Raw genomic sequence first — 27,340 nt, forward strand, 5'->3', positions numbered from 1 at the left:
GTCTCAGTCCTCCGGCCACCCTCCCCTGGACTGAGAGCCACAGAATAATAAATGGTCCTCCCGCAGCGTTTGTTCCAAGGCCCTTCTCAGTGCTCTTATTTTAGGAAAATATCTTTGATTTTTTCTTTATTTGAGAATAAATAGCTCAGTTTCATTGTGCTGTATTTTGAGGTTTGAGATTTTAAATTCATTTTTGTAGAAATAATTTAAGAAATTCCCCCCCGGACACACACACACACGCACATGCACACACACGCACACATGCACATACTCTGTTAGATTTTAGATTAGGATTAGATTTTAGAAGACTGAACCTATGAAATCAAGAAAATGGATTTTCCATGCCACTCTTTGGAAAACGCTCATGCCTCATAAACACTGGGGTGTGGGCTGCACCCGCAGTCGGCGCCTGCCCGGGGATCACACGCCTCTTAGCTTGCATTTCCGCGTTACTCTGCCCGCGTGAAGTTCGGGGGTAAAATAGCCCCGTGAAGCCATTTGCAAAATGCATGTAAAGGAGATCGAGACTTCCGAGGGTCCTTAACCTCCCTTGGAACAGAAAGGCATGGCGCTGGCGATGCCAGTGACCATAAGGAACACAACAGGCATTTGGGATCCAACCTACATTTAGCAAAGACCCCTCGTAGTTACTTTTGTCATGAAGTCATCATATGCTTCTTTTTAGTATTATTTAGCATGATTCCCTCACTATGCAAATGAAGAAATGCAGCGACAGAGGACTTATGGGAAATTGCATACATGATACAAGGAATCAGTGTCCGAGCCTGGGGAACTGTCTCACTGTCTCCTAAGGAATAGAGGGACATTTCTCTGCCACCTGAACTCTCTCTACATCCGTCCTCCGATTCCTAAACAACACGGTAATATGGGAGAGAATCTGCAAGAGAAATGTCTCAATGAAAGATTAAAACCTTGACTTAAACTCACATGGAAGTGAAAATAAGATGACCGAGTACTTGCCTGGGAGAGTCTACGTACACCGGTGTCGCTGCATAATTGTTCATTCTTCCCACCTTACACTCCCCCCACCCACCACCCAGACAGAAAGGGCTGAGCAGGCTTGGTTGGGGAGGGGAGGAATGAGAAGGGGCACCTGAAGGTGAGGAGGTGCACCTGAGCAGGAGGGAGGGACACCTCTTCAGGCTCTCTTGGGCTTCTGAAGTCGTGTAAGAACAAGACACACTCCACAGCGGTCACTGGAATCCTGGCAATGTCCTCCTCCCCACTCCTTCCCTCCCTCCTTCCCTCCCTCCTGTGTCTGTCCATCCTCCTTCTTCCTTCCTTCCTTCCTTCCTTCCTTCCTTCCTTCCTTCCTTCCTCCTTCCCTCCCTCCCTCCCTCTCTCCCTCTCTAGTATCATTATTCTTTTTCAGGCTCATAGAGTATAATTGACAGCTAGAAATGTAAGAGAGGGAGACAAACCATGAGAGACTCTAACTCTGGGAAACACACAAAGGGGTGCAGAAGGGGAGGTGGGGGGGAGGGATGGGGTAACTGGGTGGCAGGCCCCAAGGAGGGCACGTGATGGGATGAGTACTGGGTGTTATACTATATAGTATCAAATCAAATTTAAATACAAAAATAAAAGAAAGAAAAAAATGAAGAAAAAATGCAAAAAAAAAAAAGCCCCACAAAAAACCTGCAGATTTCCACAGAATGCTGTCCCAACATGATTTTAACTTTTTCAATAAAAAATGTTTTAATAAACAATTTTAAACAGTAAGATATTTAAAGTGCATGTCGTGAGGGGGCCCAGGGACACTGTGAAAGGATCCTCCCAGCTAGTTAGTGGACACATCTATCACCTCACATACTTAGCTCTTTTGTGTTTTTTTTTTTGTGTGAAAACATTTAACTCCTCCTCTCAGCAAATTTCTTATACAACAGTGTTATTAGCTATAGTCATCTTGTTATATTATACGATAGATCCTCTGACCTCACTCATCTTGTAGCTGAAACTTTGTGCCCTTTACTGACCGCTCCCTGCCCCCCATACCCCCCCATCACTGCCCCTGGAAACCACCTTTTTCCTCTCTTTCTCTGAGTTTGACTTTTTCCCCCCTCTTTTTTAGATTCCACATGTAAGTGACACCACACAGTTGGTCTTTCTGTGGCTTATTTCATTCAGCCTCATGCCCTCAAGCTCTTTCCATCTTTCCTTATGGCTGAGTAATATTCCACGGTCTGTGCAGCGGGAGAGGTCTTTTTTTTAACTTTTGATTTCAGTGTAGTTGACATACAGTGTTATATTAGTTTCAAGTGTACGATACAGTGATTTAGCAATTCTGTACGCTGCTCGGTGCTCATCACAACGAGTGTGCTCTCACTCCCCTTCACCCACATCCCCCTTCCACCCTTGGCAACCACCCATTTGTTCTCTGTATTTAAAAGTCTACTTTTTTGTTTCTTTTTTTCTTTATTTCTTAAATTCCACATGTGAGTCAAATTATATGGTATTTGTCCTTCTCTGACTTGACTAACTTATTTCACTTAGCATAATAAGTGGATCCAGACCCATCCATGTTATGGCAAATGACATTTCATTCTTGTTTATGCCTGAATAATATTCTGTTGTATATATACATCACATCTTCTTTATCTGCTCATCTAATCATGCTACTTCCAAAATTGGACTATTATAAATAACGGTACAGCAAATATAGGAGTGCACGAAATAGGGTTTTCATATTCTTTGGGTTGATATCTGCTGGTGGAGTTACTGGATTAATGGCAATTCCATTTTCAAGTTTTTGAGGAAAATCCACACCGTTTTCCACCGTCAGTGGCTGCATCAGCTTGCATTCCTACCAGCAGTGCATGAGGGTTCCTCTATCTTCACATCCTCGCCAACACTTGTTGTTTCTTGTGTTTTGGATTTTAGCCATTCTGACAGGTGTGGGGTGACATCTCATAATGGCTTTGTTTGCCTGATTAGTGATGTTGATCATGTGTCCATTGGCCATCTGTATGTCTTCTTTGAAGACTTGTCTGTTCATGTCCTCTGCCTATTTTTAAATTGGATTGTGTAGGTCTTTGGGTTTGTTTGTTTGGTTGGTTGATTTGTATACATTCTTTATATATTTTGGTACTAACCTTTTATTGGATATGTCATTTGCAAGTGTCTTCTCCCATCCCATAAGTAGTCTTTTAATTTTGTTGATTGTTTCCTTCACTGTGCAGAAGCTTTTTATTTTGATACAGTCCCAGTAGTTTATTTTTGCTTTTGTTTTCCTTGCCTGAGGAAATATCTCTAGGAAAATGTTTCCACTGACAATGTCAGAGAAATTACTGCCTGTGCTCTCTTCTGGGATTTTTATGGTATCAGGCCTCATATTTAGGCCTTTAATCCATTTTGAGTTTATTTTTGTGTATGGCGTTAGAAACTGGTCCAGTTTCATTATTTTGCATGTGACTACCCAGTTTTCCTAGCACCATCTGTTGAAGAGCAGGAGAGGTCTTTCTTAATAGGATTTGAGGCTTGCACAGCCTTCATGATCCCTCATCTCAATCCTCCTCATACTGTCCCCATGGGTGTGCCTCCACTCTATTACATACATGCTGTCCTGTTGGGCTTTTGCACTTCTCTGTCCACCTGCAGCCATGGCCAATCACTCAGATTTGCTCACAGGGTGTGAAGAAGCACTTTTGTCCTGCCTGAGCCATGGTCTCCTCCCTTGTTCATCCTCCTGCCATCCCCGAGGTTCTGGAGACACCCTCCATTCAGCATCATTTCTTGACAATGAGCACCAGTCAGCACCCAATGAAGCATCCACCTCTAGCTGCTTCAGGCAAGACTGGACTCCTCATTCACTCCTGAGAAGGGTCCCACGTGTACCTCAACTTCTGGACTCCCCCAGTCTCTTCTCTGCCTTCCTGAGACTCAGCACCCTGATTTCACTATCAAGTTCTGCTCCATATCTTTGCAGTTTTGCATGCATAGCTCACATATGTGTGGTGTGTGAGCTCACGTGTGTGTGTGTGTGGGGGGGAATGGGGCAGAGAATAGAAAGCTCAGATAAAGAACCCTTTCTAAAGTCATTCTCTTATCCTCATGTGTTTCTGTTTTGGGGATAAAAGTGACAACATGTTTAATATTACATGGCAAGAGAAAGACCCATTTTATACATTCCTCCTTACACATTCCTCTTAGGAGGTATTAATGTGGATATTTCTCGCCAAAATAGAATAAACAGTGCCTTCCTAAAGTACCATTGGTCCATTCAAGTGCACTGCATGCATGTCTTAAATATGTGGAAGTATAGAGAAAGATTTATGTTTGTTCCTTGAAGATGTTTATATTCTAACATAGGAAACAGATGTGAGCATAAGAGAGAAGGGATGTGTTTCCACAAGGCTAAAAGTATGTGGGAAGTGTTTAAAATGGTCACAAAACTGCTCTTGTGATCCTTGATAGAGGACTCTGGGTCCACACTTTCCCTCAGTACACTTTATATTTTACTCTAGAGACCATATTGGTTTGAGTTTTCAGGCCTTCGTGCCCTGACCAAGGTACTGCCTCTGAGCGGGGCATCATTAGGGCTTCTGGGTTTGCCGATGCTGTGCTCACTGGCAGAGGTTTTATGGCTTTGAAGGGATCAGTTTCCATTTAAGTGGAGGATTTAGAGTATGCCAGGCCAAGGCATTATTTGCCAGAATTTCAACATTTTATACAAATAAGGTCTGAATTTCTGCTTAGAAACAGGAAAAGGGTCATTTAGACAGTTTAAATATTATTAACTTGCATAGAAAAAGAGAGGAAAAAAAACCCTGAAGTTATAATGGCATCCACAGCTAACTGGATAGATTTATTGAAGTTTTTGTTCCATGTTAGAAATATATCTACAGATGCCCCGATGGTAAAATTAGGTAGGCTTATGGCACTTAGAAAACTGAAATCTAGAAACACATGGAATGGGTAAGATGATATTTCCAGCAATCAATGCATTCTACAAAATGATTGAAGAGAGCTTCTTCTACACAGCAATTTTGGACTTATGGTCCAGTTCTGTGTTTCTTACCCTCAATTATAGTAAAGGCCAAATCCCATTATGACAAACTGTAATAGATCATCAAAATTCTTGAGCTAGACCTAGAAATCTGTTATGTTAATGTGCCTTGATCTAAATGTGACTAGGACTTGGAAATCTTTTTGTTATACTGAAAATTCTGGCTGTAAAGATATTTGGCTGATGTATTCAGCTCTTCCCATTCCTAGAGGAGGAAAAATCCTAGAGTATAAAAATTTCAGATTGTTTGGTGAGGCTGGCCAGACCCCAAATTGGTCCCAGGTCTGGGTTAGGGGACTCCTGGTGCAAGGAATGTTGCTTTCATGTCTGTTGATTGCATCCTGTGGAGGAGCAGAGGCATAAGAAACCGTGAACCCAGTGGGTGGATGTGGCACCTGGGGCTTCCTCTGTTTCTCAAGAGAACGGCCTCAGGTCTGCTGGGTCCTCCACAGAGATGCTGCTAAGTCCTCTGATCTGGAGGCTCTTGAACTTCCTCCAGGCTGGGCAGGAGCCGCTTCAGCTCTCCGGGGGGACACCCGTTATCACGCAGAGTTCTTCCTGACTCATCGTTTCATAAAATCATGTGTGTCTGCTCAAGCTTTCAGTGCAGGACCAGCTCAAAGTGCCATTGCTAAGGTAGTCCTCTGAAATAAAAGATGGTGCTGACACCTGCGTTGGAGAAAACACTTCTCTTCTGAAGGCTAAGATAGTAAAGGCACATAAAAAAGAAAGAACAGAGGCCAGAATTACGGGGCCCCACGCTGTCTTTCTTTTCAAAGGTGGATGACCCGATTCCTTTGAGCAAGCTCAGAGACAACAAATAAACAAAGACCAACAGAGTAATTTCCCCCAATGGGAGATTTGGTGCATGCATCCTATCTGGAATAAAAAGATCAACTTGACCCTTCATCCCCCAGAGGACTGGCAAAACAGCACATTCCTGGGGAAGTTTGTGCTCTGAGAAATCTTTCCATGTGTGTCGGAAGGGGAAGAAATATCCTTTCATACACGTGCGACTAAGCAATCTGTTCTTTTAACTTGGCCAAGTGTTGTCTAGGTTCTTGGAGCCTCACTCTGGGGGATGTTTGTTTCCACATCTCATGCTAACTTTTTAAAGTCTTTTGTGAAATTAATGGGATCTTTGAACTTTTTTTTTTTTTTTTTTTTTTTGTAGGTCATGCTAACAGCTCTGTCTGAGAATCCGGAAAGGTGGTACATGAGAGCGTTCTAGTGTGAGAAAGATTATCTGAAATTTGGAGATATGCAAATAAGATTATGAGGTGTTTTCTCAGCCTGGTGCTGGCTTTGCACCTTTGATTGACTTCCTGGAGACTGGGCTATTTTACAACTCTTGGTGCAGAGATTAATATGTAGATTTTTATCTGGTAGAGGTGCAAATAATTTCTGTCCAGTGAGGGGGAAAAAAAAAACAGGCACAAAGATTATGGTGTGTGGCCTGATTGTTAACCAGTTATGTTATCTAATTGAGAGTCTTTTTCTAACATTCTTTTCTGAAATCGCACATAAATATATAGCTCCTCAAATTCCCATTTGAACGAGTATTAACATCTTAGTGGCTTCCTCACTAAATAATGAGCTGAACAGATCTTTGGCGTATGTTCACATTTGTATGAGAGTGGTGTTTTCTTTAACCATTTGAAAATTAGGACCAGGAAATAGTAGGGAGATGGGGTCCTGAGAATTTCTCTGAAAACTTGTGCACTATTCCCCGAATAGTGTGCCATTTCTATCCCTACTCCCTACCCATGGAGCTTTTCTGAGAAGGGATTCAGTTACTTCCACTCTTCCCAAGAAAATGTCCAAGTATGTGTGCACATGCCGGGGCCATCTGGATGAAGTTCAGACTCCAAAGAAGAGCAAGATGAAGCAAACAGAAGTTCTGTGGCTACTGCTGGCCTAGAAACTCTGACAACAAGTTCAGGAGCTCTGATCAGAAGGAGGTGCTGCTGGTGACCCGGACAAACTGTGAGTCAAAGGTCTGTCACCCCACCCTGAGATCCTCCCTCCTCATCCATCCGATCATCATCCAGTCAGCCCTCTGCCTAGAATGACTTGTGTTTGCCTGATGTCACCTGATGTCACTTTTACAGCCTGTCACACTGGGACAGCTTGTCCCTGAGAGCTTTGGCCTCACTGCCTGGGGACTGTCTTGCTGTCTTCCTCCTGCCTGTCCACAGAAGACTCTGCTTTATCTCAAAATGGTACAGGCCTAGTTAACATGTCTTTTTTTCTGATGGTTGTTCATGAGAATTGATAATTTGCTCCTCTGACTTCACCCTTATCTACTGGCCGTGCTCCATGACTCATTAGGGGTCTCCTGCTTTTTCTTCATTTTTCTGTTTGGGGCATCTTACCTGCTTGGAGTGCCCAAGCATCCTCCAGATTCTTTTACTTCAACCTGCTGAGTAATTCACCTCTTCTTTACCAGGCCGAGTCTTGGAGGCTGCAACTTTCCCAATGCGATACAGGCCACCTAAAGTATTTTGCTAAGGGAAAGCACTTCGGATGCCAAGAAATAGAGTCACTTCTCCAGGAATCAGAAATGGCTGTGATCATAGTTTCTGACGATCTGTAGAGCAACATGTCTAAATCTTACTCTCCACTAGCATAGGTGGTTGGGCAGGAGGTAGCACCAGTGACTGAGGAGGGACCTGGGGGAGGGCCAGATTTGCAGGAAAGGTGGCAAGCCCAGCTGCCGGACGATGCCAGGTGAGGTCCCTCTGAGACATCAGAGTATCACGTGATGGCTTCCAAGACTGGAGAGTTTTGCTTCTGTGTTGAAACGTTCTGCTCCTCCTCTCATTTAGGCTTCCAGTCATTGAAGCCGTTTACTTCTTTCTTCCTAAGCCAGTCCCACTTGGCTGAATTACAAAGAGGCTGAGTGAGGGTCTCATAAAATAATCAGAAGTTACAAACTCCTTAGTGTGACCCACCATCAGACCCCGGAGCTGTGCCCACAGCAGCCTGCCCCACATTTGGTGCACATGCTCACCCCATTCTGTGTGGTCTTGGCATCAGCGGCTGGACATAAAGCTTCAGCTGCTGTTTCACAGCCTGGACTTTAAAGAGCCCATAAGGAGAGATTGAAACCTGAATGTCTAATGCTGCCTTCGGATGCACCATCCATCACCCAAACAGTCTGTGTGGAGCATTAGTTGCTCGAAAACTGTCCCAAACATGCTTTTTATATCTCACCCTCAACCAGAATGAACCACTCAAATGTCCTAATCAACCAATCAGAGTGTGCACATTTATACTATTGGGCCAGAGCAAATCAAAATAGTTTAAGTTCTAAACCTGCATTATGGGCAGCGAAATTACCCTAAACTGTGTGTCTGGGCCTGTAAAAATGATGGCCTGGAAGATCTGGGACATTTCCTGGGAAATACTTAATTACATATTTTTGAGACTGATAGTGAATAGAGTTATTATGGACCAGACTTACTCGATATAATTTCGACCTGCCACAGACCAACCTGCCTAGAAATCTGTATTGGGCCAAATTCTTTTGGAGGTAATTTAGAGAGTAAGCATTTTCAAAAAAGTAATTAGTAGAAAGATAACTGGGTAGAGGACTGGGGATATCACTCCTAGCTTGAGCTTGACTTCCAACCAGCTACGTGCCCTGGGTAAGACCCTTGGACTTTCAAGGCCCCAGTTTAACACATAAGGGTGAGGCAGTGAGACCAGACACTTTCTGGGGCTCCTGTCTATCCTCTACCTCATTCTGTTGTACTTCTGTCTATGGCCCTTTTAAAGGAGAAGAAGAAAGATAGGGCTCACCTTTCTCCCTGCCCACCCCCTCCGCCCCAGCCTTACTCTTGCTCTCAGGCAGACATTGGCCTGCATCGTTGTTATGAGCTTTCCTCCAATGTCTTGCTTCCTTAAAACCAGATATTTATCATTATGGTCACCTCTCTTTGGCCAACAGCTGAGCATCTCTCCTGTCTTTGGAGATCTCTGGCTACTTTCATCGGGGCTACAGGAACCTATCTCCCAGTGCGGGAGGTTCAAATGTCTGCTACTTGCTCTGATAACCTCCTTGAAGTTTAGGCACACACTTGGGATCTGCCATTTTGCCATGGGTGTAAACTTCAGCGATACAGAGACCCCAGAAAATTTGTGGTGTGGCAGTGGTGGCTGCAGCCCCGCTGCTTCCTGGGAAGTGGTGCTAGTAGCAGCCGGTTGTGCCGGGGTGCAAGATGTAGAGCCCACTGCTGGGCAGCAGAAAAGAGTCATCTCCAGAAGACCAGCTCTGCGGTGTGATTTGGGAGCACTGCTCCTGGTGATCTGCCCGTTAGGCTGCTGTTCCTGCCGTCCTGGTGATTTTTGCAAGTTCATCTGCAACGTTAGTCCTGTGTTAGTCCCACAGCCAGCCTCAGTTTCTTGGGTTTGAAACTAAGTATTCTGACTGTCATGGTTGTGATTGGACAAAACATGGGGTTTCCTTATTACCACCTTTACCATATACCAACGCTAGATTAAATTATAAAATCACTTTATGTTTAAATTCCTGTCTTCTCCACTAATCTTTGGTTCTTCAAGAGCAGAGATGATGTCTTGTCTCCATAAAACTTAATGCCGCCCATGTTACCTGGCATAAACTGAGTTCCATCATAGGAATATGAGCAAAGGTAACACGTTCAAAGGAGCTGCTTATGAGATTCAAGAAAAGCTTATGAAAAGAGTATCATTTAGGTTGGGCCCTAAAATAAGAATGAATATAGGTCAAGTAGGGGAATCTGGAAGGGGCATTCCAGTAGAGAAAAAAAAAATGAGTATGAAGACACAGAATGGGACCTTCCGGGTAGCACAGTTAAATTGGTGCTGGGGCCTACATCAGAGTGGTTCTTCCCCCATAGATCTGTCAGGAGCACCGTAGTGCTACTAGTAAAATCAGCAGAGGTCAGGAGAAGCAAATAGGCAAGAGCACTTCCATCCATCAGAAGAACTTCCATGTTTGCAAATCTTAGCTTTAATGAACGGAATGCATTAATCGACTGCATCAGTATCTAAAAGCAGATTTGGCACATAAAAGTTGGTGCATCAGTGACAAATTGGCATCTGGTTTATAAATCAGTCTTGCTGGTTTGGTTCATGGGAAACTGCAAAACAAGATAAAGCCTTTCTATTCTGATGATGATAAATTAAGGCTTCTAAACAGGTAAGACTCAAGAGTAGACTAAGGATAGAAGATAACTTGTTAAGGAAATGCCATCCTCTGGGAGACGGCCAGCTAGGTATCCCATTGTGCATTGGTTAGCCATTGGCATAATATGCCTTTATTTTGAGCTATTATATTTGGCATGGCTAGAAAGTAGGGTCTCTGGAAGGGGATGGCATAGGTGGCTAGTAGGGCCAGAAGGAGAACATGGAGGCTTTCAAAGGAAAGCTTTCCCATGCTGGGCAAGAGAGAAGTTTCCAGGCTCTGGAGTAGAATGAAAGCAGATTAGAAAAAGCACTTTCCTTCCACAAACACTATTTGAGTGGTCTGTTTGCGATCACGGGTGCATGGGAGCAAGATGATAAAGACCTGGTCCCTGTATTCCAGGGATTTATCGATAGACTGACAGACTCAGGACCTCATGACAAGTTCAACAGTAGATGCATCCCTGAGATACAGAAATCAGACTCATCACCTGTGGGAGGAAGAACTACGAGGCCAAGGAAACCCAAACGGAGAAGCTTCTCCATAGGAAGGGGCAAGGCGGGGTGGGTGCAGGGTGGGGCCCGTGACCAATGGTTAATGGCCAGGGTTCCACCTCCACCTCGCACCCACATCCTGGCCTTGAAGGTCAGCGTGGAATCTCCCAGAAGGTGATCTCCCCCGACTCCCCATCCCTTGCCAGCATTCTCTGGACTCTGCTTTCTACTGCTGGTTCAGTAGCCAAAGCTTTCCAGCCATTTTCCATCTTTCAGAAAGAAGCTGGTTGAGACTCTGTGCTGACAGGCACCCTCTGCCCCCTTCCACATTTGGGAGATCACATTTGGATTTTATGAATATTTCTTTAGTGTTGGTGCAATGGTTCTTTAGAGGGAGGAGAGAGAAAGGGCTTGTTCAGCCTGCCCCCTCTTGCATTCTCTCATTAGGCTGGCAAACTTACGAGGCAAGTGCCATGATTAAACGATCTGAGATCAGCTAAAGGCCAGGGCAGCAGAGCTAGATTAGAGCCTGCAGTCTCCCCACTGTGATCCACTGTGCACGGCGGGCCCAGGCCAGGAGACGGCAGGCTGGGTGCTCCAAGGGGCAGTGGGTAGCATCCATACGAGCGTGAACTGCCAGGAGGTTGTTGACAGTGTCGTGAGGTGGGCGACTTCCAGGAGACCTTTGAGGGAGAGGGAGCACCTCAGAGCAGTGGCTTGAACATTAACATTGGACACTTTGAACATTAACATCGAACACTTTGCTGAACATTAAAGATTTACAAATTCCTATGCACAGCTACATCCCAGACCAATTAAATGAGAATTTCTGGAGGCAGGGCCTAGGCAACTGAAGTGTTTGAAGCTCCCCAAGTGATTCCACTGAGGTCAAGTTTGAAAGCCAGGGCTTTATGCAGCACTTCTCAAATGCTGATGTGCCCAGGAGTGACCTGGAGACTCGGTAAAATGTGGATTTGGATTCGGTACTCCTAGAGTGGAACCAGAGAGTCTGACTTCCTAACAAGCTCCTCGGCAGTGCTGATGCTACGTGTTGGGTAGCAAGACTTCAGAGAGGCGCAAGGCCCTTTGTTCCAGAATTAGCTTTGGAGAAGCTGACCTGGTTCCATTGGAGGATTCTGTGTCTGGCCTGATTGCATCCTCGGTGAGGGCTGCCTCCCCACCCCAGGTTCCTGGGAGCTATTCTGCTGAGTTGGTGCATGTTGGGGACTTGACTTTCTCTCACATGTCCTGCCGGGTCCAGCTCGAAGCTTCCCCTGTGCTTGGGGTGTTGGGCACATGCAAGCGGAGGAAAAGCCATTTCATGGGGAGGCCTCTTTAACTGAGCATTAACAGACTCAAGTTAGAAGAGGAACATTTCTGGTGGAAACTGATAAGGTTTTTGTTTGCTTGTTTTCTTAGACCATGGCATGATTTTCCTGGGCAGTAGCAGCCACTTGTTTCACTTAAAGAATCAACTTGGATGATGTTGAGGAGGTGCTGGGAGAAGGAGGGATAGAGAGGTGACCTCAGAGGGTTCTTATTGTGCCAACTTGTCATCAGGTGAAACTCAAAGAGTCTTTTTCACATCTTAAACAGACCCACATGAAGCAAGTAGGAAGATTCCCTCTATTATAAAATAGATGGGGTCCCACCAATCTGCGGTGAATGGGATTTGGAACATCGTGGGGCAAGAACCTGAAACCCCAGGGGCAGATGATGTGGGGGAAGGAAGGAAGGTTGGGGGTGGCCCTCCCCCCAGGGCTCACTCCTCTTCCAGGTCCCTGTTCTCCACATGCTGCACACGGGCCAGAGGGCTGGCGGGGGCAGTGGAAGCGGGGAGGGTGATGGTTTCTTCATCTTCTCCTGTGCCGCTTTGCAAAATGATGCTACCATATGTGCTGTTATATTTAAATAGCAGATGCAGAAAACTCACAGCGTGGAAAATGCAGAAGCATGGTACCATTTGCAAACAGGTTTTCCAGGGAAAGCTGACTTCCTTGCAAGGTTTAAGAATTTATCGCATCCATTTTGTTTCTAATTACAGTGGTCTATACAGCAAGGAACAGTTAGTGCTTTTCCCTCTCTCTCTCTCTCTCTCTCTTTCTGTCTCTCACTGGCTAGTGGATGGAGTGTGCAGCTCTGAAATAGGCTTATGCGAAATTGCTTTTCACACCATTAGGAGCTGGGATGATCTCTTCAGCAGTGCAGCCACATGCAAACACTGGCTGGAACGCTCCCATGTTAGAGGGGATGGCAGCGAAGAGCTCACTTTACATCAGAAGGGCCTTCGGGTGCTCCTTAACAAGGTGAGGGGGGCACTTGGGTGGGGGTGGGGGCCACGTGGAATGCACAAAACAGATCAAACTTAACAATAAGAGAAACCACTTCCCTGCCCAACTCAGAGGTACAGATTTAATTGGGGAGGCCAGTGGGTTGTAGAAAAAGCAGAGGAATGATGGACCTGGGTTCTAATCTCGTTTCCACAACTCATTGGCCGAGGAATTGGGAGCAAGTAGGTCCAGCTGGCTGAGTTTCCAGTTCTCGCCAAGAACAGCAGGGGCCCCTGCCCTACAACGTCGTGGTCAGAGTGTAATGGGATAGTATCCGGGATGCATCCAGTTCACTCTACACAAGCTAGTACTTATTGTGATTAATTAAACCGGCTGCATTAGCTCAATTCCTAGGGGAAAAGAGCACCACCAATTAATTATAAAGTTGATCACAAGTTTTAAATCCATATTATAATATGCTCATTCTGTAGTATGAATATTAATGCTCATTCCATGGCAGCTAGAAAAACAGTTTAAGATGCTAATATGTTACATAAAAATATCATCACATTAGACATCAGTGGGAAAAAGTTTTGGTGGAGAATGAGAAATAGGAGTCACAGTTATTTTATCATTTCTATGTAACGTTAAGTGTTGAGTTACAGGGAGCACAGCGGATGTGTTTGTGACTAGGAGGCTGCTTTGATTTTGTGGGCATTTTAATATTCACACCCAATTCGTTATTTAAGGTAAAAATCACTTTAAATTATCATGAAGGAAAGATATTATTAAGTAACGTAACAGAAATTTCTGCTTCCTCCTTGACCTTCGGCTCCCTGCCAATACCACGGTGAGCGTCAGGCTTCAGGAAGGACCAAGGATGACATGGTAATTAGGGACTGGAATAGTATGAAATTTAAAAAAAATAAGATTTACATATAGTTAATGAGTATACATTTTACTATATTCATCGGACACCTGTTACTATACTTATGGTATACGTTACAAAAAAAATAATTTGAAAAGAAAAACTGAATGGTTGGTTTTTAGATTTCAAATAGATATAGTTGTCCCAATGCCCAACAGTGACAAATGTTCCAAGACTCACAAGTGCTGGAACGGAACTGAAGTTTGATCTTTGGTGAGACCGACCCCCAAAGGCATTCCTTCAGACCCCGATATTTCAAAGCGATTAGGATGTTCTTTAACTTCTCTTTGTGGAGACCATTGTAATGATAATACACACCAAAAAAAAAAAAAAAAAGAAAAGAAAAATGGCAGTAGAATATATGCAAGAACATTGAGGATAGTGTCTGAAATTAAAATATATGACTGTAAAATCCCTTCTTTTCTTATTTTTCCCCTTCCCCTACCAACAGGGCCCTTATTAGAGAAAGTCATTAGTCATAACCTAGCTGAGAGTTTCAGACTTTAGTTTTGATGATCAGGAACCAATATTTGAAGGAACTGGCACCTAGTTTATCTCCCAGTGACAGGATTTCCCAGAACACGTACATAACCGGCTGCTTTTCATGCCTTTATCTTCACCAGTGTCCTAGGGAGGAGCAACCAGATACCTTCTTGGATTTGTTGTGCAAGTAGGACTTGTTCCCAAGAGCTGCATACAGGCAAGAGTCGGAGTGAGTGTGGCTTCCCCGCTCCACATGCTCACTTCCCATTCCATCCTAGGAAGGGAGATTTTGGGGGGTTAGTCATAGAACCTCCCTCAGTGTGGGAGGATGCAAAAGCCAGGGAACCGGTGGCTTGCTTTTACAGAATTCAGCCTTAGGACTCAGGAGAGTCTCCATCCAACCTGGCACTAGAGCAGACCTCACAGAAACATCCACATGGCACGGGGGAGAGCACCACAGATTTTCCAACACATCCTAAACCTTCCTGTTTGCCAGTGGAGATAAGAGCCAATGGAATAGTCTTCCTAATTGTGACATAGATGACATGTGTCACAAGGCAGAGATTATGGCTGGTCAATGGACACAGTAGGAGCTGCAGGGGATCTAAAGGCCAATGAGCAGAGACCAGCAGCGACTGGGGCTCTGTTCAGAGGGATGCCAGCAGAGGACGGTCTGACCTGGTCAAGATCACCTTCCTCCAGAGGTCCTATGAAACATTAGCCTACCAGGAGTGCTATCAGCCCAGGTTGAAGGCAGAAACAAGGAAAGAGGGAAAAAATCTGGATTCACTGACAGACTGAAAAAAAAAAAAAGAGAGACCAGAAGTGACTGAATTTTCCTTGAACTGGGGAGGTTGACTTTCCTGCTTTAGTTGAAATTTGAGAATTTCAACATGGAGCTTAAGTTACACTGTAGAAGTATAAAGTCATCTTTTTCATACCTACCTCTATGATTTAAAAATATATACAGCCACCAAAAATGCCAGGAATTGTTGCAGATAATTTGTGCTGGAAGGAAAGAGGTGCTGGATGGGAAAGAAAGAATCTGAGCTCATTCCATGCCAGAAGTGCTTTGAGAAGGAGGAAGGGTTTGAGCTAGACCTTGGAAACGGGCAGCATCTGGATGGGGCCCCGGAAGGGCAGGGGTAAAGTGAGAGAAGAATGAGACACATGTGGGTGAGCCAAAAGGTAGGCAGCTTGGACTAGAATAGTCACTGAGAAGTGGTCAGCAGAGGTGGTTGGACAAGCAAAGCAAGCAGGGCAGCCCTGCAGAATCAGGGGAAGCCCTCCTTGAAATGCATAAAAGTGCTGAGTATTCAACAATAAAACAGGTTTTCAAAATACTGAGGCATGCTCAGAGGGGAAGAAAAGAATATATTTTAACACCAAAACCTAAGAGAGAAAGAGAAGCCTAAGCAGTGGGCTTCTGGCACCAGGACGGTCCCCGGAGACACGGATCAGAGGTGCGCCCTGGAAGTTGGTGGCTCACACAGAAGCTGTAGATCTTGATCTGGGGCAACTGGAGGTGAGAAGCTAAGTCCCTGTAAAAGGATAGGATCCAGAAGTGATCAGTGTTTCCGTGGAACACACTAGAAAAACCACATGTGGGGGCGCCTAGAGACACCAAAAGGAGGCTTACCACTTGCCTAGGATTCTGGATGGGAGGAAAATGTCTCTACTAAGGTATCAGGCTTGTGCTGTAAGCAGTGTGGCATCTAGTGCACACGATTGGTAAAGGTACAGGGACGTTACCATAGAATCTCCCGCATGGAAATTCCAAGGCCTAAGCCAACAACAAAGAAATATGAGACTACTCTGTAGAAATACTGTAACTGTGTACGGTGTAGGGGACACCCACAGAAACCCCAGATCCTGCCAAAGGGATCTTCTATGACAAAATTACACACCATTTGAGGAAATGAACAACCATGAAGGACAGTCAGCCAAAGAATAAACAAGAAATGGGTGCCCTAGGATAGAAAACAGAATAGTTTGAAAGAAACCATAAAATTAAATGTTAAAAAATGCAAAAATTAGAAATCATAGCGAAAGTACACGGATACCACGATGAGAAATGAATTCTTTTTTTTTAAATTTTTTTATTTATTTATGATAGTCACAGAGAGATAGAGAGAGAGAGGCAGAGACACAGGCAGAGGGAGAAGCAGGCTCCATGCACCGGGAGCCCGACGTGGGATTCGATCCCGGGTCTCCAGGATCGCGCCCTGGGCCAAAGGCAGACGCCAAACCGCTGCGCCACCCAGGGATCCCCGAGAAATGAATTCTAAAAACAACTCATGAGGAAATTCTTGGATGAAGAAAAAGTATTAAAATCAGAAACAATGGCAAGGCAAAAAGCAAACAACAACATAACACGATGGCGTGGCACGTACATGATATCAAGTAAGTACTCCAAGGTTGCCTTGCAAAGGGCCAGCCTGCTGCACGGTGTGACTTCTTGTTACTTTGCCAACCCAGGTCCTCCACTCTGGCTACAATCAATAAAGACCATCTCTTACGCACTTTGTCATACTTATGCACTGCTTGAGATTCTTTTACATTAATGTCTGACTCCCCTACTCTTGGTGCTTGGAGAGATGCATTGAATTCACAGACTCAGCCTCTAAATGGACATAGTGTGAAGTAGGAGAATAGAGAGCTGCGAGTTTCAGGAAGCTCCTCACAGAGTTTCATTGTTGATCAGATAATATTTCATGCAAAGGAAGCGAGAGAATTTCAGTGTGGTGTTGTATTAGGAACACTACCCTAGGGGCACCTGGGTGGCTCGATGGTTGAGCGTCTGCCTTCAGCTCAGGTTGTGATCCTGGGGTCCCAGGATCAAGTCCAACATCGGGCTCCCCAGAGGCAGCCTGCTTCTCCCTCTGCCTATGTCTCCGCCTCTCTCTGTGTCTCTCATGAGTAAATAAATAAAATCTAAAACAAACAAACAAAGAAACAAAAAAACCCACTGCCCTAGCAGACCCAGGGTATTAGGCTTCTTAGATACACCTTTCACTTCTCTGGGTCTCAGATCATTCATCCGTTACATGCGGGCTGGCTGGGAAGAGACCAGAGGAGACAGGAGGCTGGGCTGACTTGTTCTCTGAAAACCACCTTCCCCATCTGGGATCCCTCAGGAAGAGCCCGGAAGAAATTTCTCTAAGGATGGACTTAGGAACCCTTCTGTTAGCATTTTGCCCTTCAGCTCCTTGGAAAAGGAAAACTGGACTATGGTAAGATCAAGGAAGCTATAAGGCGGTTACCTCCAGCAGTTCCTTCAAAAGCTCCAGATCCTTCAGTAGCTCCCCTGGACCCTGGGCAGCCAGTTCTGATAATGCACCTTAACAGATTCACCTCAGTGCTCAGGCTCACCTTGTCCTGCCTTATGTCCCTCCTACTCTCAGTTATCTTCACTTTCCTCTAATTTCCATCCTCCTGGCTACTCTTTCCGACTCCCCCCTTGAGCCTGGTGGGGAGCTGCAAGCTCCCTTCTGAGGATTTCCACAAGTCTCTGCCCTGGCCTCCCCCCTCTGGCACTGCGCGGTGTGTCCCAGGGAGACGTCCCAGGCCAGAACCCCAGGTTCCCACTTCCTCGAAAGGGGTATCAAAAGCCGAGCTCCGAGGAATGGGGATGGAATTTGGATTTCTGTAGTCCAGATATTTAGAATGATCCTGTGGACTATTCCAGGAAAACCGTTGGACCTGTCTGGAAACAATTATATTTCTAGCTTCATCACAGGCTCTTCACCTCCCTGGATCCTCCTTATGGTGAATTTTCTCCTGGTTTTGAAAACACCTGGTGTTCAGTTCCACACTATACACCCTAACCCTCGGCCCTGCCTGCACCTGTCTGCCCTGTCAAGCTCTGCTTGACCTGCTTCTCCTTGGGGAGGTCATCCTCCTCACTGCAGCCCACACAGGTCATGCTCTCTCTCTGACCTCTGACCTTCTTGCTCCTTGTTATGTGATCACGGAACATGTAACTCAGGCAGTTCCACCTGGAGAAAATGTCCAGTGAGGCATATGCTTTCTTCTATGAGAGAAATGATTGATGTGTTATCAAGTTGGTGGTTATGGGTGGGGAGGGGGAAGGAAGTGGGTGAGCAAATTTGCATAACAGAACTCCAGGATCCTTTGAGAAAACAGAAACCCACATCCCAACCCCTTTATCCTGAGATTGAGTGATCAAAACTTGGCCGATTGATTTACCGTGTAGTTTGATCCAGGGAGGCTCCAAGCATGGCTTCCTAGAAGAGGTTTGATGGGATTCCTGAAATGGAAGCACTGTGGGCCATCAAGAGACACACCAATGGCCTAATTCCTGAGAAAAACTTCCATTGAAAGGAAAATGTGGGCCATTGTCTGAGAGGAGGTAGATGTTCAGACCTAGCCAGAAGCAGCTCGCCTGGGAGCCCAGGCTGCCGCTGGCATGGTGTGTGCACCCAGGAGCAGCTCACGTGGGAAAGACAATTCTATTCTCAACTTGAAGAACCACTGTGTCCGGTCTAGTGAACCAAATCAGCTACCTGGGTGTGGCCTACAGCAAGGGCCTTGGGTCCAGAAGAGTCAGCTGGGGAGCTTTGGAAGCTTGGCCTAGGGGGTGGTGCTGATTCCTCCAACCTCAAGAGGCATTTTTGATTTCCAGTCCCAACAATGAGATGAAACCCTCCAAGGTGATGTTTGGGCACTAAAACACCCAGGAGATTCTGAAGACTTGGCTGAGAAAGGAGTGCCTCAAGACCTGACGTCTCTTGACATTAGATAGGGACATTTAAAATAGCTGTTGACCCATTTTACACCCAGGTTTCAAGAATGAGGATGCATAGTTTATACTTACATTGTTATTGAGCATTTTTGCCCTATTTGCCCACCCATGAAAGGCAGGAGTTGAAGGAGATTAAGCCACTATTTCTTATCTCTGTATTCAAGAGTTTATGTGATTGTCACAAAACCAAATTTTACTTTGGTTTCCCCATAAACTTGTGCCTGTTGTATCATGCCTTGTAGTATTTGGACAAAGTCCATCTTGCGCAGTCCATGCCTTGCCACGCTGTGAGCCTATATGGATTTCGAGTGTATCATATAGCTGCCTGCACAATTATCTGTGTACATCTCAGAAAACTGCCCTAATTTTACCTTTAAAAAACCCACCAACTTTCTGTACACAGTATATCATCGGCATAACATTTCCACAAGACCTTTGTGATAAAATATATTTGGATCTATTATTTGATCAAGAGGCTAGACACATTAATGTACATATTTTATTACATATATTTACATATATATATGACACGTTCTATGTCTTTACCCTGAGGATTTTCAACATGCATATTAACCATAATCATCATGGATCCTTATTTCAGAAATAGCATCTCTGGCCTAAAAGTAAAGGTTTCAGGTATGCTTTTCACAGTACATGGTTCTTCGTACGTACTGTGCCTTTGAACCTGCAACAGTTAGTAAGATGGTGATGAAGACCAAATTTTTTGAACAAGGAAAGTGAAACCTGTAGCAACGTAGTGACTTGGCTAAAGGTCCCATGACCAGCAAAGCATAGAGTCAGGATTTGAACCCAGGTCCCATTCTGTAAACTCAAGGCTTTGCTTACTAGACTGTTTTCAGGAAATAGCACCTCTGCACTATTAGCTGAATATTTAATTGCTGTGCAGCACTTGCCAGTTCACTTGGTAGTTCTCATATTGTCAGTCTAGCTGAAGAAGTGCTCTTCTTCATTTTGATGAGGATGGATCATGTGCTGAGGAATCGGGGCAGCCAGGGCCAGCACACCTTGTTCTGACTATAAAAACACATGAGTTTTGCTTTTATTTCTTCATTGTTTTTCTCCTCACTTCCTTCCTTTCTTACTTACCTGACCTCAATTTCCTCCAAAACAAAAGGAAGGGAGAAATATCCCATAACTCACATCCATGTGTGGATTTTGTTGCATGATGTCATTGTGATGCCTTAACTTTTTTTCTGACTACAAAGGTAATGTCTGTGCTCATTTTGTAAGAAATTTGAAAAGCACCCAAGTCTGAAGAATTAAACACATATCCCATTATCCCATCACCCTCCAAATAACTACTAATAATATTTACCATCGCTTATATATCTGTTTGTCTCTTCCATCTGTCTTTTTTTCTATCCTTTCAGCTATCCTGGTGTCTTTGATTTGTGTTTCTAGACCTCTACAACTACAGCCTTAAAGAATTCAGATCATAATTAAAATACTTTTTCATTTATAAACGTAGAATTAATAGTTGCCTATGTAAGAATGTTCAGAGATATGATTTTAATTGCTACACAATGTGATTTATTTAATCAGTTCCCCATTGTTGGCCATTTCTGATGTTTCAAGCTTTTTTCTTCTATACCACATAACATTGTAGTGAACAACCTTCCTAGATACATTTCAACTTCCTCAGAGAATCGAGCATCTTTAATATTGCTTGTAAATTAGCTTTTCCTCCCAACACAAGGGAACTGTGTGGATGCGGCTGGACCCCAAAGCAAACAACTAGGGATTTGGTGAATGCTTTAAATACTGAGTTGGCTGCAGACAGACCATTAGATACTGTGCAGCCTACAGGTCTGATGGTTTTGGTGAGCTCTTGGCTCCATCAGCTTCACAAAAGCAGACATCAGAGTCTCTGTTAGAATATCAAATGGGCAAGGATTATTGTTTAGAAAATGAGTTCCTTCTGGCCTTAGATTTCAGTTAGATAAAAGGGTGGTTTCTGATCCTCCAGGGGAATAGCATTACCTGAAAGTTCTTATCCATAATTCAGAGACTTTGGATAATATATATTCACCCTTGGGAGGTTTCTTTATTGTGTGCTGGAATTACATAAGCTTAGTGGGATAAGTCTGATGATGTCGTTCAACAAATATTTTTAAAGTACCTACCATGTGCAAGATACTTATAGGTTTCCATGAATTATAGTAAGCCCTTGACTTTCATTACCCCTCCCATCATTCACAGTGATTCTAGTCAGGAAGTTTCAATAACACTCCTCATTTTAGGCATAAAAAACAGAGAGTGAGCAAGATAAAAGAATTTTCCCCCAAATCATATATCTCTGAGCCACTGGCTCAGTCTCATCATTAACCATTGTGCAGTGCTTCATCTCATGGGGAAACAAATTTTACCTAATGAATTCAGTTTGTTAGAAAACTCATTTCTCCCAACATGGGTCTCTGGTTGATTAGTGACCTCTCACAAAGTAGGTCTGGGGGAGAAAGAACAGCAAAAAAGGTACAATCGTGTTTACTGGCCTTCTAGGTCTCCAGCTATAAGACAGATTTTCCTTCTTGGTGTGGATAATTTCATTCCAGTCCTCAGAGAATGCACCTTTTTTTTTTTTTCTTTCTTTCTCCCATCAAATAACATGCTGGTCAAAATAAGAATCTTTTTATTAACATTCTGAACGTCTGGTAATTTTATTCATTTCTGTCTTCATTCTCCAGATTGCTGCTTTTTCCTTTTTTACAAGCTGCCTTGATGTTTCCCAATCATTTCATACCTGGCACTCGGGGGAAAATGGCAGCTTGCAAAAAATGCCTACTTTTGCTTCCAAGTTAGCGTAGAGGAGGACGGAAGTTTACATGAGTTGAAAAAGTCATTCTCTGAAATTAAATGGCAATTGCTTCTCCTTAGTTGTCCAGGGAGGAACCAGAAGTTGCCAATGATCTCTGTCCAAATTGGTCATTAAGGGGGTCTGATGGCAAAGTGAATATTATCACCAGAAACTGCAAATTTTATTGCTACGTGGGCCTGAAAGCTCGTGTTCTGCATTCAAATATAGCTGCAAAACAGCTGTGATAGAAAATTGGTCATTTACCAGTGCTTAATGACTAATGCCCTACCCAATCTGAATTAGCAAGATTTATGACAGAACTGCTTTGTTCAGCTGAACTCTGCTGTTTGCAAAGAAATCAGAAAAGCCCAGCACGAGTGAGTGATAGCGCTGCCCATGCCTGCTGGTTGGAGACAGGTTTGTCCTACACCTCAGAGGAAAGGGGAATGGATAACTCACCAGCATTGGACCTGGGTTAAAACTGAGCCACATATCTCAAGACCCATTCAGTCAACAGCTCTGAGGGGTCACCTTAGACCGTCCTGGTTGAGACCTGTCTCTAGTTAACTCCAAGTTCAGAACTGTTTTCAGGTAAAGAGATGAACTCATCTACTTGAGCCAGATTCCCCTCATCTATTCTTACCCACAGGGGCGATACAGAGGATAGTATGAATTGAGAGGCGCTATCATCTGGTAGCAAGAGCTTGGAAATTGAAGCCAAACTGCCTTGCTCTGTCTTGAACTATACACCTAATCTTTCTGTGCTTCTGTTTCCTTACTCGTGAAATAAAGACTATTGGAATACTTTCTTAATGGAAAGGTGGGTAGGATTGAATGACTGAAGCCATGGAAGGATGTCAGAACATTTCTTGGCTCATGTCATGTGTTCAAAAATTGTTATCATCATTGTGAGCATCATCATGATCATCAGTTTGTTTTTCATTTTAAAAAACTGGTGATCTCCAATAATGTCAAGAATTCATCTTCCATAAATGGAAAAGATGCTTTTAAAGGATAGTAATCTTTTAAATATATAGACTGAACTTTTTATTGATTCCCATGTTTATTTATTTGCTCATTCTTTTAATCATCTGTTGACATATTCACATTATCTTCATCCCTTATTTGCCAACAAATATGTACCTAACACTGAGTTGGATTCTGTGGATACAGAGGAAAGAAAGAGCCCCTGGCTGCCTACCTTTGTAGAGTGCAGAGATTAGTGGAAACATCAGCATGAGCAAGATTGGATGGAGTTATATCGGGAGTGTGCCATCATGGGGACACAGAGGGGCAATGGTGCTTTGTGGAAACCTTGACTGGGGGGACCCTGGGTAGCTCAGCAGTTGAGCGTCTGCCTTTGGCTCAGGGCGTAATCCTGGAGTCCCAGGACCAAGTCCCATATCGGGTTCCCTGCATGGAGCCTGCCTCTCCCTCTGCCTGTGTCTCTGCCTCTTTCTTTCTCTACGTGTCTCTCATGAATAAATAAAATCTTAAAAAGAAAAAAAGAAATCTTGATTGGGACACTTTTTGGTGCCGGAGGCTGGAGCAAAATTACTTCACTCATTATAACAAATCTATGAAGGGCATTTTATTATTTCCACTTTACAGAAGAGTGAGGTGAGGCTGCAAGTCTACACACTACCTACTAGTGGTAGAGCTGAAATCACCCAGATCTGGACTCCAAGAGTACTCCTTCTTACCGATCCTCCAAATTGATGAGAATGGGTAGATTTTCAACACAGATTTGCTGCAGATTAAACATAATTTTTCTTTCATTATCTCATTCATAATGAGCCAAGAATCCATGAAATCATCTATTCAATCATTTCTCAACTGTATTGAATACGGAGTAACCACCATCACCAGCCATCTTTCTCATTGTCTTCCTGGGGTTGACCTCTGCACACAGTACATGATACATTTTCTCAGGCCTTTTGTGCATTTACAAAACACGTGTGAATATGCCCACATATACAGACATGCCAACTATCATCTTAAATCACAAGAGAGAACCTGAGGGCTTATGAGTTGATAGACAAGGTGGTGATCTCTTCCCCCAGCCCCATTTCTTTTACCAACTTAACTTTTCCACATGACCAACAATTATTTCCATATTTGACCTGATTTGGCATAGGAATCCTCACGCCAGAGAGCAGGAGGCTCTCATAACCTGAGAGCTTGGCCATGCGTTAGCTGTCTGTGAGGGTAAGAGTACATTGTTGCTCAATGCCACAAGTTCAATATCCCGAGCATACATCCCCTGGGAGCAAAGGACACCCACTGCACAAAAGTCTGCTCTAGTGGAATTAATAAATAACATAGTCGTTTCCTTTTGATGGCACATACCCCTGAGCCAGGTGGCAAGCTCATGACAGGCAGCCTTTTCTCCTGCAATGCTTTGGTCTCCAGCCATAGGAGGTGATCCACTGGGGCACCCGCACCTGTCAGACTGTAGTGGTTGTCATGGATTAGACCATCCCTCCAGGCTGGCTGGAGCCATAAGTACATCTCGGAGAGGAATGGACAAAGGCTTCCCAGAACAGATGTTGCTGCTGGAAGCAAGGAAACCTTACTCTCTGCCTAGTGTGTTGGAGCCCAGCTGGGCACAAGAGCCAGGCTCCAGCCACACACATGCCTTGGGCTCCAGCCCCTTGCAGGTAGCCAGACGTGCAGAGGCCAATAGATGAAAGGCTGTTCTCCAGATGTCCCCTGTTGAGGGTGAGACAGCCTGTCCAGAAATGTCATGTTTGGCAGCTGCTGAAAACTCCCTCCTACTGCTACTGGCTCACGGCTCCTACAGGGCAGGAAAGATGCTTGCAATAAAGTCTCCTATAGAGACAACATTAAAGGGAATTTTTGGCTTCACTCTTATTGATACTCAGCTGACAATGTGATGTGCTTTCTTGGTATCTCATTAATGGCATTTTATAACGTAATGAAAACTGTAGTAATTCTGCTAAAATGTACATCTGATTACGTTATGCATCCATGGCCTCCCAATTGGGGGTGCCAAGATAGAACTGAAGTTGTACCATGGATTCAATTTGAGGATTGAAAATCTCATATATTCTAGAGTCACGTTTGTGAATAAAATGTAGCTTTTTTGGTTTTCTACAGTTTACAGAAACTTTATCATGAGCCCTTACTCTCTTGGGCAGCAGGAAAACTTAAAGGCTTGCCAGTTGATAAATCTCAGCCTCTTCCAGTCCAGACACATACCTCTAGTTGAAATATTGGCTATTAATGAAACTCAGCTCATTCTCATTCTCCTTTCAGGACTGCTTTTAGATATTGTAGTATCTTGTAAATGGTCAGATTTTCCAAGATGCCCCTTCTGTCCCTTCTCCCCAAGATGGCACTCAGGCTGAATGAGGGCATCGACTTGTTTTCCCATGGGGGTTGGGAAGAAGAGAGCTTTACCTTCACAGAGCCTCATTTGGATCTTCACTGGTCCCTCCCTACTCAGGGCTTTTTGGGTTTGCTCTCTGGACTGGTGACCATTGGCACTATTTGGCCTTTTAAGTAATTTTCTGGCACTTACTTAAGAAGTAGACCCACTCTTAGTCTGGCCTAGAATCTCCATTTCCTCCCCAGCTCTGGTCAGAACCCTCTTATGTCCTACCAGCTTCTCAGCACTTTTTCATTTCTTTATTGGACACACTGAGACTTGGGGCAGGATGCTATCCATGCTATGTGTGGCCGTGGCGGGTAGAAACCCTGTGTCAGGCGCATCCATCTGTCCCTTGCAGCCAACTCCTCTGCATCATTTCTTCTGTGGGGGATAATGCCAAATCAAAGGCAGGGGTTGCCCTGAAGGCCTGACATCTGCCCCACCCCCATGGTCTCAGTCTGACAAGTGGGTCACCACCCTGGGTGACTTTATGCTACTCTATGCTTATCTAGATATTCCTAAAACCAACCCTATCTCCTAGCATGCAACCTTGCCTGGGCTGGTGGATAAAGAACCTGAAGTTTGACCTCACTGAATTAGTTTCCTTCTGTCTTCCTATAGACTTCTGGAGATGATGGATAGGAATGTGTCCCCCTACATCATGTCTTCCTTCCTAAGCCTGATGAACACTGAAGAACTGCTACAGAGGAATTTGACTCTCAGAAAACATTTCAAAAATAATAAAACACATGTATGTATACACACATGTGCACATCCTTTGACACGCCTCTATATCCTCCTTCACACACACACACACACACATACACACACACACACACCTGTCTGCCTCTCTTAATTTCTTATCTGCTACCTATCTCTTACCCCATCTTTCCTCTCTCCCTCATTCATAACTTGTGGCTTAGCCACACTGCTTTTACTCAAAGTTACTCTGTTCTCTCTTACCTCTAGGACTTTAGAGATGCTGTTCCTTCCTCTTGATCACCTGGTTGACTGCTCTCCACCTCTAGATCAGACCAGAGAAGCACTTTTGCTAAGTTTCCTTTGCCATACTTAGGGAAGCTAAGAATCGGTTAGATCCCTCCATGACTCTGTGCCTCTAGGATGACACATCGCACACCTTATTGTCATTGTCCAACTAATATTCCCATTAACTGTAGGACTAAAGAGTCTGTACCTATTTGTCACTCTCTGTGTTACCTATGGAGTGATATAAGAACAAGAAAGAACTAACACAGCACAGAGATACAGGAGTGAATGAGTCTAAGGGGATCTTCCAGGGGTTTGATTTAGGTGGAGGCCTATTAGGAGTGTGAAGAAGCAGAGAGCAAACTAATATCACATGACTTCATTGACATTACAGCCCCATAGACCTTCATTGACTTTATTCTTGATCTCGTTTTTCTGTTTTTGTTTCCTTTTGTTTTTGCTTTGTTCATATAAATATGGCTAGAAAACTTGCTGACATTATTAGACACCTCACCCTGCCCACGGCTCTGAGCCTTACACGTGCTCAGCTGTGATGGTGGCGGGTTTCCCTGTGAAGTCTGTGTCCAGCTGGAATCTGGTGGAGACAAGGAGGTAATTGGGGGTAAGGTCATGAAAATGTGCAAGGGCTCATCATTTCATGCAGTGGACTGTGTTGGAAAGTTCAGTAGCTTCATCTCACATTTTGTAAAATCTGCACATCCATTTTCACAAAGTTCACCCAGACAATTGTTTTTTTTTTTTTAAACATTAACTTGTAAGAGCACAATTCATTTCTACTACATAGTAGTTGGGAAAATTAAAGAATTTGGGTTGCCTTCTCCTTGAACTTTTACTTTCTGACAGCATTATCCCATGTCATTACAATTTTCTTAATTTTCTTAACAAAACCATTCACATCAACTTTATAAGAAACACAAGTTGCAAACTATTGCTATTTGTTTCTGAGGTTTTCCCTGAGATATTTTTAAAAACTACATTAACACTTAA

At 44.0% G+C, this 27,340-nt stretch overlaps 1 long non-coding RNA gene across 2 annotated transcripts in view; it reads left to right on the forward strand.

The window, feature by feature from the left end:
* The first annotated feature begins 11,553 nt into the window (after positions 1–11,553).
* Positions 11,554–27,340, forward strand: part of LOC121490416 — an 88,015-nt gene continuing 72,228 nt past the window's right edge. Inside the window, exons 1-3 of one of the 2 annotated variants that reach the window (XR_005987657.1) lie at positions 11,554–11,852; positions 12,870–12,996; positions 16,488–17,163. This is a non-coding gene — a long non-coding RNA (uncharacterized LOC121490416). Of the gene's footprint in view, positions 11,853–12,869; positions 12,997–16,487; positions 17,164–27,340 lie in introns of those variants that run through there. The other variant, XR_005987656.1, reaches the window with a different exon arrangement.

The sequence above is a fragment of the Vulpes lagopus genome, chromosome 5, assembly GCF_018345385.1.
Source record: "Vulpes lagopus strain Blue_001 chromosome 5, ASM1834538v1, whole genome shotgun sequence".
Taxonomy (NCBI): Eukaryota; Metazoa; Chordata; class Mammalia; order Carnivora; family Canidae; genus Vulpes; species Vulpes lagopus.